Source organism: Topomyia yanbarensis, chromosome 3, assembly GCF_030247195.1.
Source record: "Topomyia yanbarensis strain Yona2022 chromosome 3, ASM3024719v1, whole genome shotgun sequence".
Taxonomy (NCBI): Eukaryota; Metazoa; Arthropoda; class Insecta; order Diptera; family Culicidae; genus Topomyia; species Topomyia yanbarensis.
Genome location: NC_080672.1, coordinates 18,679,389 through 18,692,799, shown reverse-complemented (window position 1 = coordinate 18,692,799; position 13,411 = coordinate 18,679,389).

Here is a 13,411-nt window from a genome sequence, read left to right as displayed (position 1 = left end):
GATTCAATTTTCAATGTGGTTAAATTTTGGAAGGTCGAAACGAGTGGCCAGCAGCACTTTCAACAGGTGTGGATGTACCATGTTCTGCCCCGAAGACAAGCGCAACATGAAAAGGAAAATTAGGTCATTGAGTCGATTGCCAGGTCATATATTATTATCATTGTACATGCATATTTTAACCCATTAGTTACTGGCGCATCTCTGTAAAAATCCCGATGTCAAACGGAAAGATGGAAATTGGTGAATTATTGCAAAAGTCGATTTTTTCGAAAGTTTGGCTACTTGCTGGGGACATTATGTAGAAGGTGTAGAATCTGTCGTTTAACCTTAAGGAGTCCGTTATTACCTACTTTCCCCTATATAAACAAAAGAGGATAATGACATGTCGAATCTCATATATGGTTACACTTCGGCATTAGCTACGCGAGAATTGAAAATAAATTGAAAATAGCAAGATTTAACCATCTAAATGCTTAAGGTGGAAGTTTGCCGTGACTGCATTTGTGGATCCCTCACACAAAAAATATTTTATAATTTCACATTTATTTTCTTTCATAAATTTGGAGCATGAAAAGTGAAAGTAGTAGTGAAATACTTTCCTAAAAAGAAAAACCAATGCAATTGATTTTTATTTTTATTCCATAATAGTTGAAAAATATATTATGTGCAATACCGTATGAATGAAAGTATAAAATCATATGCTTTTTGATGCTCTAATTATGTGAATTATTTTTCACTTAATTTTCAATCAAATTGTCTATTCAAGCAATGTACGTTTCCAGCCGTTTAAATTTTACATGTCTTTTAAATTTCATTGTTTTTTGGTGTGGTTTCCAAGACAACCGGAAAAGGAAATATTCAAACTATGTTTAACCTGAAAATGTTTCCAAAAAATACTTGGGTCGGTAAGCGATTTGCACATGTGGGCTGAATAGGAGAAATTTTCGTAGCAACTGACACAATCAATCATATTATTTATGTCAAGTAATGCTGCCAAAAATGCTTGTTAGCTTTTTTGAAGAAAATCAGTAGTTCTGTGCTGTTTTGGCAAGACATAACCTCCTTTCACCACGGGAAAATGGAATGGTTTAACTCCAACAACGTCGCATCCAAGACCGAAAATCCTCTGAAACGGTACCCAATGGACAAATATTTTATTTTTTTATTATTTAATTGAAAAATTGAATTGAAAAGTAGTGAGCAATTGTTAAGCGGAACTACAAGAAAACTCAGAAAAAAGTTGAAAATGATAAACAAATCAAAGCAAGACATTTAATAATGTGGACAAAATATTTTATATTTGTAATTAAACCAACCGCAAACCAAACATAATTAAATCATTAATCATTAGACAAATTACGCTATAGTATAATATGGCTGCACCACGTCATTTCTTCTCACGTGCTGTCTAGACCCAAACTTATTATGCATAGCGCCTATGTACGAGTCAGCCGGGTCAGCGAGTGGATAACAGGTTTATTTGCGAAGATCCACCCCTTCCGACGACGGGTCAGATTCAGTGTGAAGGCATGCATGAGAAGGTTTTCCACAATCATTACCGATGGCTCGAATAAAAGTTTACCTGCTCGGCTACACTTCGTTGTCGATTCAAAAAAAGAAATTAATGCTTATAAGCAGCCAGCCAAAATATATGACAGCTTATTTATTAAGGAAGGTAAGGAGATTTACAAGGAGTGTCGGAATCCTTAAAATCTATCAACCAGACAGACGAAAGCTTCATCGGACTTATTTAAGGGGTTACCTCTTTCTGCGAGTAAGTCGGATAAAAGCTGCAATTACGGGATTGTTCAAAATCGGAAAGATCAGCTCATGTTTAAAAGAAGAAAAAATACGCAATTTATTTTTCTTTCTCAATAAAAAAAACATGATACATGTCGTTAACCGAAACATTGCCGTTAGGTTACATGTTACATAAATATGGAAGCAAACATTAATTTTGCTCTCGAAGACTAATAATGTTTTCAATATTCTGTCCAGTAAATCACCTGGCATAATGACATATTCAAGCTAATGGCGTTCAGCCAAACAACATATCACCTAACGGACTTCGGCCTAACGACCCGCCACTGTGCATATAATTTTAGATGCAAAAATTATGATTCTAATTGTAAATAACGTCGTTGATAGCTTGGAGTATTACAATTTGGCAAGATTCTTGTTGGATATATGTTTTGAAGAGAATGCTGTCTGCTTCATATAATGGAAGAGTTGTGGGTTGCAAGTAGCGAATAACCACTACTCTGTTTCAGTCAGTGTAGAAAAATTTCAAATCATTCTACAGTGGTTTTTTTTCGCCAAAACGTGCGAAAAATTATTTACCCGAAAACGGTAAAGCGAACAGCAATGGTGTCTTCTAAGATGTCTCATGAAGATACATGACCTTCATTTTGATGATATAGTTAGAGTGATTAATTCCCCTTGAAGTGGGATATTTACCACATTTTTTTTAAGTATGAAAAATAGGATGAAGCCTTTAGAAATGTTAATGAACTTTTTACGAACATCTTAACTGAAGACCGTTGTTTGTGAATGACCCCTTAAAACTTTTTTCAAGATAACTTCTTAAATATCGTAGATAAAGCTTCAGTATGTTCCGCCAAGTTGTTTGTCTTGTCAAATGTTATTTGGTAAATCTTGGTAAAATTCGCAAAATTTTTAAAAATAATAACTATTAAGCGGGCAAAAATTGTCTCCAGTCCACCATTGTGCATTCAACTGAAACTGATCGAACGCAGCCAATCAGTTTGTTATGGAAACATTCATATCCATTTAACACATCAGTTGATATTGAACCAGGGGTCCCTGTCATCCGCTATGGAGATATACAGACTTTGACAGTAGTCAACATATGATGGGCCTAGCCGCTTCTAGGGCCATGTTATCCATGCTATTGGATTGGGTTGCTTTGATTCCGACAAAGGCAGATATTGGCTAGGAAAAAATGGCCGCCTTGCAGGGATTTGTATTGCATTGAGGCAAGGCTCATGGTCCTTCATTCACCGTCGCTTTCAAATGAATCGCAGCTCATATGCTATCTCCTTCGTCTGATCCCGTCAAATGAAAAGGTCCCGCTTTCAATTGACCCAGTGAACACCAGTCAAATGATATTGGGGTAAACAGTCGAACTCATCAAAAGTCTAAGGTCGAAATCCAAGATGATGGCAATAAGAATATCATTCGAAAGGGACTCGTCAATGGAAAACGGAAATCGATGGTTGAGACCGTTTTAAAACCCAAGACCGGAAAAAACCACTATCAAAATGGTTCAACATTTGAAAGATGGTGGACAGAAGATGAGGGGAATTGAGGATTGAAGCCATTTTGAAATTCAAGATGACGGTCTCTGGTAACCACAAAAAAGTGAAAACCATCATCATTATCTGTATCATTTAAAAGGTGCTAGGGTCAGTAGGAAATGGAAATTTATGGTTGAGTTCATTCCGAAACCAAAGATGGCGACAACCGGTTACCACAGAGCAGAGAAAACCTCCATCAACTAAAAGGTGGTGGTCAGCAGAAGCCGAAAATTGTTGAGTGAAGCCATTTTGGTATCTAAGATGGCGGTTTCCGTAACCATAAAAAAGAAAATCATAATGAATATGGGCGTTATTTGAAAGGGGCTTTTCAGTAGATGGCGAAAATTGATGATTGTGAAGACCACCATAAATATGGGAATCATTTGGAAAGAGCAGGTCAGTAGACGCCCGAAAATGATATTGAGGCCATTTTGGAATCCAAGATGGCGGTTTTAGGTTACCACAAAGCTAGGTTTAGCTCCATCAATATGGGTAACATTTGAAAGAGGCTGGTCCATAGATGACCGAATGTGATGGTAGAGGCCATTTTGATGGTACAGGATGGCGGTTTCCGGATACCACAAAATTGTGAAAACATCCATCAAGACGGGTATGATTTGAAATGAAGCCATTTCCAAATCTAAGATAACGACTTTCGCTGTTAATAACTTTCGAACGCCTCATAAAATAATGGAGTTCTTTTGAAAGAGGTAAGAAAGGGAATCACTAAATTCGATTTACAGACATATTTCTACCAAAAACCTTCTCTTCAACTTGTTTTCAAATGATAATGCGGTACAATATGGTAACGAAAAAAAATTCAAATAGCAAAATCTTGTCAACTACTATCGTAACCAAAAAAACTTCCTATAGCACATTCCCTTCAAATACGACCCGATTTCACATTGCTCCCATATTAATGAGCATTTTAAAGCTTTGTAGGAATCGATTAATTCCCAATTTAGAGTTCAAGTGCTAACAACCCCTTTATAAGAACGTAAAACTTGATTAATATCTCAAGTATTTTGTAATTATTATCATAACTTTAACGGCGTCATCTACTCAAGCTCTACATTTCATATGGCACCCATATTGGTAATAGTTTTCAATGCTTTGTTGTAACCGAAAGTCGCCATCTTGGTTTTCAAAATGACGTCAATCTTTGATTTCCTTCATCCCCGTGACGACCACCTTTCATATGACTTCCATATTAATAATTTTCATTCTTTTATGGTAACCAGAAGTCGTCATCTTTGTGTTCAAAATGGCCTCAGTCATCAACTTTCTTTCATATTGATGATGGTTTTTACTATTCTGTGGTGACCAAAACTTGCCCTCAAAGTGGCGTCAACACATTTATTTGAATGTAGGTAATTGGAATGGTTCACTTCCATACCCTCAGAGAGTGCTGAGGTGAGGTTGGTTTTCAATTGAAACTAAACAGTTAAAAAAAAGTCATATGACGAGAATCTGTTATTCAATTGACAGTGAGCTCTGGATGACTCAAATGAAGACGACAGCAAAAGTCACCTGATAGACTAGCTCTATGCTATCAGTGCATGACTCACAGTTTCACTTTCAATACATATTTTCGTTCGAAATTGACATTTTACCGCACTACTGAAAGTTTCAGTTCATTCGCCCGACTAACTCCAAGTTTCAGGGCGGCATAGATGATTTACCAGAATTTAAGATTCTTGTTAACAAACAAGCGAATAGTGAACAATGAAGGAAATTGAGTTTACTTCTCACTGCTGCTATCGCTGGTCTCATCAGCAAAACAAAAGCCCTGTTCTTGCGGGACCTAACCCAAGATAAGTTGTTTATTCTAGCCCACAATAAATGTTTCCATTTTGGATATTACGCCTATCTGGTTACCATAATCGTATGCTATGGTAGAGCGGCGGTTATTTGACGAACATCAATAGACTTTATTTCCCTTAGGAAAGGTCAGCACCAAATGCCGAAACCTCAGGTGGTAAGAAACCCTTTGTTTTGATTACAAATAGTGAGACAGCCGACTTCGAATTTTTAGTTTCTCATCATATTCGTATCCTACATAATATATTTTTATCGATTACATAAATCTTCAATATTAGGGTTCGTATAAAAATGACGCAATGTTTGAACCTCCCCTCTCTCCTCGTATCATTTCTTCACAAAATTCTTACCTACCCCTTGAATATAACGTAATTCCAAGACCGCACCCCTCCCTTCCCGTCAAGCGACCAGTCGATGAATTTTTTTTCGATTGTTTCATTTTTCATTACTTATTTTTCAGTTCACAATCCTGCAGTTTTGCTGCCGATGATTTCAAAAACATACATTCAACTAAATTTGCCCTAATTCAACCAGAAGAGAATATTGAATTCAGCTACCAATCTAAGTATACAAGTGAGGAAGATAAATCTTTCTTGTATATGCGTTGCGTTGTGACGATGATTTTGGTTGATTGCACACTGACTTCATCATGTTTGACTGCTGATTATCTAATAAGAGTTGCTTAGGAAATGGTAAGTAGGAGTTCATACCAATCTGACCCACATTAAATCATCAACAACATGATAGCCATCATTGCCGGCCGCCCCCATCTCTATCGTTCACGGGGAAGGATACAGGATAAGGTAGACGGGAAGTATTAATGCTTCACCTACTTAACGGAAGGATGACGATTCATCAGACTCTTCCATAGGTGTCGCGGAGTTGGTGGTTTGAAAGGGTATGAGATCTAGGATTCGCTCCAAGCAAGCGATGCGACCTGTAAAGTTGTTCAGTTAGACTTCGAGTACCCGGGCGCTCGAAAAAGAAAAAAATCTTGCTTAGCTTTTGTTTTTAAGCTCTGGGCAGCCGGCTACCGAGAGTAACCTATATTCCCTAAACAAAAGCAATTTGAACTCCACAGAACCGACCGTAGGAGTATTGCCTAAAAAAGCTAATGTTATCTGCGTAATGGGCCGGATCACTATTTACTGCAACAATATTTAGACAGATTTCGCTACTTCTCTACAATATATTTACTGGGTTGAAAACTACCGAGTGATAACACATTATACAGGCAAAGAGTTGTGATAGTGCGAGTTGTTATAAATCAAGGATATTTCCTGTTTTCCATATCGAATTGTTTGTGAAATACACGTATACGAGCTATAATAACGAACATTGAAGGGAAATATAAAGGATTGTTAACCTGATACACGGGCTTGTTGCCAATAACGGAATTTTAAATTGGATTCCCAGAAACACGCGGCGAATTTTCAGTACGTATTGACCCGTCGATACTAGTCAGATTAAAGACAACTGATTTCCGATCAACTAGTTATTTTTACGGTAATGATTTCTCGACTAGAGCTGATCGAACCCTCTCATTCTGCTACTGTCGGCAGCGTCGCCGATCTAAGGACCAAATGTCATCAATAGACTTAGACTCGCGTAGAGGCACAAGATAGGAAACTTGTATGAACTTTGTTATCTCACTGTTTGACGACCGATAAATCTTTCTATGCCCAGTAAAGTCTCTTTTCAGCCTCAGGGAAAACGTATCCAATAAATTAAAAACCTCATACAAAATATTTAATGTTTTTTGTTAGCTTACAGTTCTGCGAATCAAAAACCCAACCACATAAAAATAGCGTGAAAAGTAACTTTTATGAATTTTATTTTATTTTTATTAGGAATGGGAAAACAGAAAATTATTTCTCTAATCAATGATGCCCGTCAAAAAATTTAAGCTTAATGCTACGTCACACAAAGGTTAGCAAAACCCTACCCCCAAAAAAGCTAAGTTATTTATGCATGTCCCCTAATACTGTTGTGCCTAACGTTCCTATCTGACACAACCCATCTGTTAGCGCCCTAAAGAGTAGGGTAAGGTGGGGCGAATCCGACCTAGTAAATGGTTTTGGCTGTTAAATGCTCATTTTACATCGGATCAAGTCGTTTTATATACCAAATTAAAGGCGAGACTCTTGGGCAACTTCTATAAATAGCATTTTATTTGGATCTTTGGAATATCTTGTGATACAAGCGTTTTACAAAAATGTTCATTTTAGCTGTTTTCAAAAATGGTGGGGTAAACCCGACCCCCTATGTTTTTAGTTGATTTAGTGCAGATATTATCCAAATTTGATGGTTTTTCAATGATAAATCAATGAACGTTGTGTCATTGAATTGTAACATGAAGAAAATGGAGTTCAATGTCAACCTTGGAATGCTAAAATCACGAGCAGTAGCACGTAATGATATTCCCATTTGCATCGGAGTAATTGCTCGATGAATACTATAATCATCACGTTTTTGTGTCTTTCGTTGCCCCACCGCGTCATTTTTAATTACGATGCAATTAAAAAAAAATATGAAAAAGATTGAACTAAATTCTTCTACGCACTTTGTAGGACTTTAATCAAAGAATTTAAATCCACTTACATTTATTATGCAATCACTTTAACAATCAGAAATATCCTGTAGTCAATGATGCACAAAAGTCAAATCAAAAGTTGTAAAAACACAGTTTTTGTCGTTTGAGCATCTCAATGTAGACTAATGAAATGCTGTCTTACCACCATTATGATTATTTTCGATGCTCTACACGACAACATTGATATTAGTTCGCGTAGTGCTTCTGATTTTCGGTAACAGAGGGGGGTTGGGTTTACCCAACGGTCGGATTTGCCCCACCTTACCCTACTGAAAATTGCACTATTCAAAAATCTGGATCATATCGTTGAAAGTAGATGCTCTGCCTTCCCGGATGGCGCATAAATGACTTTGTTTATGGATCCGTTTCCTTTTGACCCTTCATATAACGATAATGTGAGCGTCATTTGACAATACATTTCTACCTTTGCTGTTAAAAGCAGCCACCAGAATATTCCATGCACTGATGGTGGGCTCCCATATTATCATCATCATCAACATGTGACGATAGTGGGTATCCCTACGAACGCAGTCATTTTATTTTTAAAATTCGACTATTTAACAAAAAAAACGAAAATAAATTTACTAACGAACAATTTACTAGACATGGAACATATCTTCTAAAATGTATCCGCTCTCTTTTTTAACTGCGAAATACGATACTTTCTCCCACGCACATAATCCGATACTTTTGCAATCCGCTCTTTGTTTGCAATCTCAACTGACCTTTGCAAACTATTGTAGATTTGTAAATGAGATTAGTTATCATGCAAAAATTAAAATGTTTAAAAAGATAGTCTCAAAAGCTTCGCTGTTAGAATTTAGACATACACTAGAAAAAATCCGCATCGAAAACACTCCTCCAAAGATTCATATTGGTCCATCATAGGCACGGTATTTTTCTGTTTAGCCTTTTTCCTTCAGATCCTCCGGAAGTGGCCTCGAAATCAATCCTACTTTTGCGCTGATACACATTAGTCATGCCGTCGCAGCATATCGATGAGTCCTTGTGGTGTGCAAATGCAAAATAACGTCAAACGTTGTGCATAATTTTCGGGTCACGAAACCGTGCTTTAAAGAAACGCCCGTCTCCGTTAGCTGATTGTTGCGTCAAGCACGCGATGGGTGGGCGCATGGGGTCAAATGCGTTCGAGTTGGATTGACTTGATTGCGAAGCGGTTTTCGCTTGGTTCGGTTCGATGCTGGCGGTGCTGGTTTGCCGTTTTTCCTATCGTTAATCTTTCATACATTAGATTAGTGATATGAATCTATTATATTACTTTTTTAATATCCCTGTGAACGAACTGCACTAATGGGGCTGCTCCATAGTTAAAGACCGTTCACGACAGTCGTGTGGTTACTTGATAGGCAATTTTTCGATTAAATTATTCTTTTCAAAGTTATATTATCACAACTGCAATGAGGTCTCGTTTGAAGTGTACTGTACATGATTCATATAACCAGTGTGTTTCAGTACATCAAACAAAGTTTATGAACGACAATCACCATTAATTACTCTTTACTGTTATAATAATAGCACCAGTGAGCTAATATGTGATTGTGATTGTTTCATGCGAGAGATCGAAACATCGAAATCATCAATAAAACTAAAGCATGAAGTTACTTGTTTGTGCTGAAAACTCTTACACCACATATTTACACCAAATGCCATGCACGTGTCTAACTGATGAATCATTTGTTAACGTCAGCTCTTTTAACATAAATTGGTGGTGTTATGCACGTGATGCTAAGAAAACCTAATCAAGACAAAAATCCATCTTTAATTTGCTACACCTGATCAACTCCCTATCAGACAGTGCATTGAATTTATTACGTAGATCGACACACCTTACCGTTACTTTTATGAGCAGAAATTGATTATAAAATTAATCTTTTAGTATTGGGGTCAATAAGACTTCGTGGAGTTAGTCGAAGTGCCATAACTGTTTTAGTTTAAGACACAGAAAGTTGAAAATTTCTCTTCCATGTAAACTAATGAAAAAGCATTAGTAATTAATTAGCACGTGAGAAAGTAGCACTTTTTCTCGATTTTTTTTTTTTTGAATTTAATGATAGTTATTACTTATAGCTTTAGGATGGGGCATTGTTATATGGAAAAACGTAATCATAACCACATCAACCGAGCACAGCACTTTTTTGGTTCCATTTCTGGTCCCAAATAATTGTGCAACATTTGGAGTCGATTGGTTTTGACCTGGCGTAGCGCATTGTGTTTGAAATTTGTATGGAAATTAGTATGGGAAAACCTACTTTTTGCACTTTCAATTCTACAGACTATAATTCTTCCTGCAGTATACCAACAATGAGATAGAAATGTAGTCCAGGATATGCTGAACAAGTTTGCCGAATGATGTATGGTGTTATAATGTTTTTAAAACAAGTTATAGCTGTTCGAAGTTCGATAGATCGAATTAAATACCAGCAATTATTTTTATTACCAACACTACAGGTGTACCAACGATATTTCATATAGCACACCAAAATAACATCATATATTTTAGATTTATCACATTGGTACTATCGGATGAATTATTCAAAAGCCTTAGCTCAATTTCATGGACGTAGGTAGTTGATGAATAGGGCGTAGTGAGGGGCTTCAGCATATATAAATTCGAACTGAAATAACTGAAATATTGTCGAGTTAGAATATTCTGATGAATTCAATATGATTTGGTAGGATGCTCTTTTCGATGCTGTTCGGTCAAGTGAAGCAAAAATGATCACATTTAGTATCTAGCATAACCCTGAGATTATGATGCAGGTCTACCGTTTCAAATTGGATCCTAGCAGCGAATAAAGGAATATGATAGAGTTTCGTTTACAAGTGAAGGTGATAGTAGAGCACTTTGATGCATTCAGCACCATTTTCTTGAATTCACACCAGTTAGCGAAGATATCGAGCTGCTGTTGCAGAAACTGGGCATTAGATTACAAATTCTTAAGTGAAATTTAAAACCATCGAAGTAGGAAAACTTAAATTATTTCAAAGAGCGATTGACGTCATTGCTGTAAATTGAAAATTGGAGAGGTCCAAGATGACTTCCTTGTGGTACACCAGATGGAACGGCAATTGTTTTAGAGATACTACCTACTACTTTCACTGACATTTGGCGGCCAACAAGATACGAGCTTGGCCAGTTGAGTAACATTCCGTGGAAACCGAGACGCTTGAGTTACGCTATGGCGATTTCGTGATTAATTTGATCAAATGCAGCGGACCGATCGGTGTAAATTGCATCCGTTTGATGTCCTTTTTCCATCTCCTGGATGATGTAGGAAGTATAGCAAACTAGATTGGTGATTACTGAACGCTTGGGAAAGAACCCTTGTTGACATGAAGCTACTAATACAAACTCGAACAGCTTAGACGATGCACATAAAGCTACAATGCCACATAGTTCGAGAAAAAAAGAAACGACTTTTTCCAGATTTCTGAGAATGTTCCTGTAGAGTGCGAGTGCGAGTGAATTGCCAATGGAGACGCGACGTTAGTTGTACAATTTTTCAAAACGATCGATGGAATGCCATCTGGGCCGGGATTGGATGAACATTTTAGGAGTGAGCACGCTTCTAGAACCACCGCATTAGAGACAAGTTATGGAAATCCACGGATAGAAAGCACGGAGCATTATTTGCCGCTTTTAAGGTTGAACAGAGAATTGACAAAAATCGAATACGAAAAAAGCAGTTTTTTTCCACACCGAGTGTTAGATATTCATAAAAATCAATCAGCAGTACCGTAACAACATTCTACATAAGCTGATTGATTTTGATGAGGATCTAACACACTGTGTGAAAAAAAACTGTTTTTTTTCGTTTTTTTTTTCTTCTTCCAATTCTATTTATTTTCCGTCGGACTATTTCCGCTACGAGGCCAAACACCGATGCCAGAAAGGTGACAGTCCCACTATCTGGACTGGATATCGACCCATCAACTCATGGACCGGGGACCAACGGCTTTACTTCCCTTCCGAAGGAAGGCGTGACCTCACCACTGAAAAATCTCAACGACCTCGACTGGGATTGAACCCAGACCAACTGGGGTCATGCTTACCACCCAACCATTGGCCCGTCCTTTTCGTTTTTTGCCCATTCTCTGTCCAACCTTAAGGTGAAGCGATGCCAAAATCACAACAATGGTTCGGCTATGTTCGGGTTACGTTCAGCGTCTGTGTGCGGCTAGAACGTAATACACCGATAGGAGATAGCACGCACACAAGCGTATCGTTCAGCAATCAGCCGACTGATTTTTGCACCACGTGTTGCTTTTGTTTTGAAAAATAAAGAGATACAAAGTTTCAAATTACAAATTACAAGCGAATGAAAATTCCGTGAAGAGAATCTATTCATCTGCATGTGCTTGCATACAATGATACAATTTATAAGCTATCTGAGATAAGACATTCAAGTTACAAACGATTTTATCTTGCACGCCAATGCAATGTTTTGATTTTGACGATGAAATAAAAAGAAGAAGCAGAAACGACGGCAGCCATTTTAGCGGCCACTTTGAGACTCTGTTCAGCATGTCCTTAAGATTGAATTTCTGTCAAGGACTTCGTTGCTGAATACACTATATTAAAGTGATCACGGAAAAGGCTGCAACTAGCTTCAGTTGAGGATGCGTCATTATCGCAATTAACCATGATACTTGGAAGTCTGCTTTCTTTCCTCTGCCTATAGACGTACTTCCAGAAGCTTTTTGGACCGATTTTTAGTTTGTCCGTTGTTGTTGATAAGTTGCGAATATTTTTTTTGTTTAGCCGCTTATAAGTGTTGTTGATAGTCACGTATCGCGATGTAAGATGGTAGGGCGGCCCGATTAGCATCGCAATTGGCAAGTACGTCGTTCCAATTGACACTGCCGAGAAATTGGTACATCGAAGAATAATCTGCCCTGCTAAAGTCGTATGAAATAGTATCTGTAGCTTGTGGATTTTTGATCTTTGAGCTTACACAAGAGGTCCTTAGGTGTGTTACCGCCTTTGTAAATGACATTGTAACCATGGTACTTTTGAGAGGATTAAACTGGATCGGTAATTGCGGGGTAAAACGGCAAGAAAATTCGTTGTTCGTGTTTTTATCCGGCTCTAATGTTATTGCGTTCTGTCTATGCCCTTGTTTTCTTGAAACTTGATTCACAAAATACTGAAAGGTAAGTCTCGGCCTGATAGGGCGCTACGCTACTCCGTTCCAGATGCCGTCGTAGACTTTCTAAGGCATCAGACACCGGCACATTTGGGAAAAGTGAAGTCACATCAAACGATACCAGAATTTCCCCTCATCTTACTTCAAAATCCTTCAATTGCTAAACCAGATCTACACTATTTTTTATCTTTTTCCGTAGGTAATAGAGTATGTTTTCATTTCATCCGGTATATATACACTGGGTTTTTATTAATCTTGGGTAGGCAGTGCAGTGAGGCAACCTGCGGGTTGGAGACTTGAAATTTCCGTTCGAGTTTTTCCTGTCCCATCAGACGGGCACCTTTTCTACAAATCACGTTTGCCTTCTCTTTCATCCTGTTGAGAAGGTCTTAAGGGAAGAAAGAAGCTTGTCAACTTCCCACTGTTATATCGACTAGGGGAACCCCTTGGTAGAGGGCTGAGCTTGAAAGAGTGAAGAAGGATATGAGAAGAACTTGGAACCGGCGTCAGTA